The sequence below is a fragment of the Pinus tabuliformis genome, chromosome 5_1 (genome assembly GCF_031772625.1).
Source record: "Pinus tabuliformis cultivar Carrire ecotype Pingquan chromosome 5_1, CPIR1, whole genome shotgun sequence".
NCBI lineage: Eukaryota > Viridiplantae > Streptophyta > Pinopsida > Pinales > Pinaceae > Pinus > Pinus tabuliformis.
Window position 1 is genome coordinate 453,430,485 of NC_142305.1, and position 4,493 is coordinate 453,434,977.

The 4,493-nt window shown below is 35.5% G+C and overlaps 1 pseudogene; it reads right to left on the bottom strand.

Annotated features, from left to right (window-relative positions):
* Positions 1-893: 893 nt before the first annotated feature.
* On the bottom strand, positions 894-3,227 carry LOC149165444 (bark storage protein B-like; annotated as a pseudogene).
* Positions 3,228-4,493: the final 1,266 nt, after the last annotated feature.

Below are 4,493 nucleotides of genomic sequence, written 5' to 3' on the forward strand. Positions count from 1 at the left end.
AGGAGTACTTCAAATACAAACTTGCTTGATCCTTTCAACGAAATCGTGCTCGTAGTGACCTCCCTTTTCAATTTTTAAAAACCAAGTTAGTAAAATCAACCTCAATTTGATAAATAATCATTATAAAAATTTAATGTCGTTATGAAATGTGCATAAAGCTTCATAAAACCACTAAACACTAAAATGAATATCAAATAATTAAGGGAAACCATACATATAGATCCATCTCTAATCAATAATCTATTTGCATGCAAACTTTATTATTGCTTCTCTATCAAAAGAATTTGACTTTATGCTAAATCTTTAATGTAAGTATAGGCTAGCTCCTTCACAAAAATAAGGGACGACTTATAGTGCTCCATATTAGTATAGGGAAGTGGTGTTAATTAAATGTAAAGCTATATAGATGAGACAAACAATGTCATTTATAAGTTAAGATATGACAGGATTAGTAATGATTGTACAATAATATATTAGGGAGTATTGAAGGTAGACACACACTAGTTTATCATCCACGGACCAAGCACATAAAGCTTCAATAACACTCCATTAAAAAAAAGTGTAATGACGAGATTTGAGCATTAAGCAATAGTAGATAACATATATTTTAACAAGATTAGAGCATCAAGTTTAGTGTTATGCTTACCGTGTTAATGTTTACTTGAAACTTTTTCTACTCATATGACATTATTAAGTGATTTTGCATACTTAGTATTGATGATGGAGAATACTTTTTACTTTTAATAAAAAATATTTTCCCTTTCTTAATGAGAACAGTTAGAAGTGTCTTTTCACTCTTCGAAAATATATTTTTAACTGTGTCTTAAATTCAATTAAGAAGGAAACCAACTTATCAAAAAAGTCGACAATTAACCCTACAGCTGGGCACTCCAGGAACCTAAATTTATAATTAAGTTGCTCTCACGACAATGAGACTTTACAAAATAGCGATGCTTGTGCCTCCCCATCTCATTGACTTCCGTACTACCCTTCAAATGAATTTTTCAATAATCCAAAGCAACTTTGGATAGGGAAAGGTTTCTAGGTTAGTGCAATACGAATCATTGTTACAGAGACTTGATAAATTGAATTACAGCAGTTACAACGTTTTGGCTAGCCAGCCCAGAAAAGACAGCAACCTCATTAGGTTCAGAAGTTTCCCCTCCAGCCAAATCAGAAAGAGATCTTATTGTATGAATGGCAGTCTTTGTTGAAGGCAGACCAGTGCTACAACTGCACTTTCCATGTCCATGGGACTTATATTGAACTTGGTATAGAGGATGTTTATGTTCGCTGCATTGTCCACAAACACGTTTGCACTCGCTCCTCTTTCTACTAGAACAGCCTTGGGAGTATATGGCAGACAAGTTGTTGAGTTCAAACATCCTTCCAACTCCAGAGTCTGAATAAACACAATCAGAACTATCAACAAATTTTATTATAAAAACACAGATAGTGTAGAGTGTTTTTTTTTGGAAATTAAGATAAATATAAACAATACTTGTATGAGATCAGATCTGATAGAGGCTTGCTTGATTACAAAGAAATATATACATACATACATTTCCTGAAAGAACTAGTAAATACCTCAAGGCTCTTTGCAGTCTGATAGTAGTGCTCATCCACAGGCACCCAAAAAGCATGTTGCCTGACCTCTGGAGTTCCATTTACTGGAAAAACTTCCTCAGGTTGATACCACACATTATTAAGGAGGTTGCTTGAATTCTGATCTGATGGAGTTGTGGAGTTTGCAAAGTGAAGGTACCCGTATTGTCGTGTGTAATCTCCATTTGATTCCAGAGGAAGTTCATCATTGGGTCCGTCTCCATATCTCTAAACCAACACATACAAATTCAATCACAAGATAGTTTTCAATCACAACTTAATAAGTAAATTTTTTTTTTCTAAATCTTTGTTTTCACAACCCAATTATATGGCACAGTCCAAAGATGCATAATTCTGTGATTTTTCTTCTTGTACTTTTTACTGAGATAAGTTCAAATCAAAGCTTCAGGTATTCGAACTTCTCCACAAACTCAAAAAAAATAAACTATCAAAAAGACCGAAACGTGAAGGGATCTAAGATTTTTACCTTTTTAACAGGAAATTTTCACTTCAGAGACCTCTGATTAAACTTGAATATCTGAAAAAAAGAGCAGTTAGTGAAAACTTAACCGATACCAAATTTGACAATCGAATAACCATGAAAAACAACCAGAAAACATACCCAAAATTCATATTGATGTTCGCACCATAACAGTAAGAGCTATACAGATGCCCTTTATTGTAGGCACTACTGAGATTACATTGAAAACACAAATTCTACCGTCGTAAAAAATGCTCTGAATCGATAAAAGAGAAACAGATGACGTGCAAAAGTCTACAAAAATAACCCAAACTCATTACCACTGCCATCTCTAGCCCTCTTTGAAGCAGGAAAATTGAAGTCTACCCTCTTCACGAAAACAAGATCAAAAGGAAGTCTAAAAGACAAAATAAAAGGGATTTTGTAAACCCTCCTTAACATTAAGAGATTTCTTTAAGATCTGCAGCAATACGAGCATATAAAATCTGCAACAAAAGGTCTAGGGCTTCATGAATGATGAATAGCTTCAAAGATATAAAGATATAAACAACTCTATGTAAAAGAATTATAGAAGAGATAAACTGCGGGTGGAGGGTTTCTGGAATTCTCAAAGAAGAAGGTGCAAAGATTGTTAAATCCATTGGATATGAATTTCCCAACCTGCAAAGAACACAAAACTCAATGACGAGAAAATGAAATTGCAAAAATAAATTGAAAAGTTGTCGACAAAGTCCAAAGAAGAGGTAAATGGAGCAAATTAAAGGTCGGATTCCCTCACAGCAAAACGCTGGAACCCCACCTGCAAATGACAAGGCTTCCAGACATTTCAAAAGGAAGTATTAAAAGACAAAATAAAAGGGATTTTGTAAACCATTCTTAACGTTAAGAGATTTCTTTAGGATCTACAGCAATACGAGCATATAAATAAATCGTAATTTTAGAAGGAGAAAAATAATTATTTTAGAACCGGAAAAAAATTACAAAAACCCTAGTATACATACCCGAAAATAATAGCATCGCAGATCCTAATATTTTCCTCTCGCGGACATCCGCTAACACCTGCAGGGGCGTCATCTTCCAGCTTCTTCAGATCAGCCATCAGCCTCTTCAGGCACGCAGTAGACTTACTGCCTCCCGCCATCGTGGTTCGGGAGATACCACAATTACTATGACGCAAGCGAAGAAAAGCGCACAGTTACGCAGCGTTGGAATGTTCAAGAAGAATAAGAAAAGAGCTTCCATGGCTGTCCGTGATAATAACCAAAAATGAACCGTTGCATATTGTCTTCCAACAACTGCAGATTTATATTTCTGCTCACATTTATTCTCTGCTGCTGTCGCCGCTGCCGATTTGGGTTCCTTACCTGCGGCGGATGCAATCCTCGCCGCTGCCGATTTGGGTTCCTTACCTGCCGCGGATGCAATCCTCGCCAGTTATGATACCGCTGTCGATGTTTCAACCAGCGCTGATTAAAATTCCAAGATATGATCCAACGACACAATTTCCTTTAATCGTCTAACACATCAGATCAATGGTCCAAAATAATCGTCTAACACATCAGATCAATGGTCCAAAATAAGACACGGTGGCATATAAGGGAGTTCTTCCCCGAGGGAAACGCCTTACGGCGTAATTATGGTCATAGGGGTTCATTATTGGGGAATGTTAGTAATTCACTAACAAGCATCAATCTGGACCAATCAAAGAATTGGCCGAATGAGCGCACATGCTGGTGGAGGAGATAATAGTTGAATGAGGGATCTTAACCATTGGCTGCTATAGATTGGTGACAAAAAATTACACTTGAGGTTAATGTAGATAACTCAAATTAAATTATAGTAATAACACTTGATGTTAGCATAACCAACTCTAATTTTCTCCTAGGGGAGGAAGGAGAATATCTACCCAAAGAGGGTTGAATAGTTGAAAATGAAATCTTGGATAGAATAACTCATTGGTTTCCACTACGTGAGGAAGGTTGGGAAAGGGACAAGTCCACAAAGTTAGGAAAAGAACCTTCGAAAGGAATTATCTTATGGTGGATAGAGCTTACATGACTTCCAAATCCACTCATTTGAGTAGATTAGAAGAATTTTAACCATAAACATTGTTGCTAGAAAAATCATTATGAAAAGTCATGGATGACATAAAGATTGAAATAACAGTTTGAATGAGGATTAATATGACCATTGTGTTGATTATAATGGATTTTAGAGAACCCACACATCTAAATATTAGAGGCAGATTAAAAAACAATGAAGTAAAATATAAAGGATCCATTTTCAATAGCAATCTAAATGTCAAACTAAATTAAAGAATAAAGTTTGAGGAGGACAAAATAAACTTGATGAGATATTTTTTTTTACAAAGATTGTAGGGGAACAAATACATAAAGAATGAGCTCAA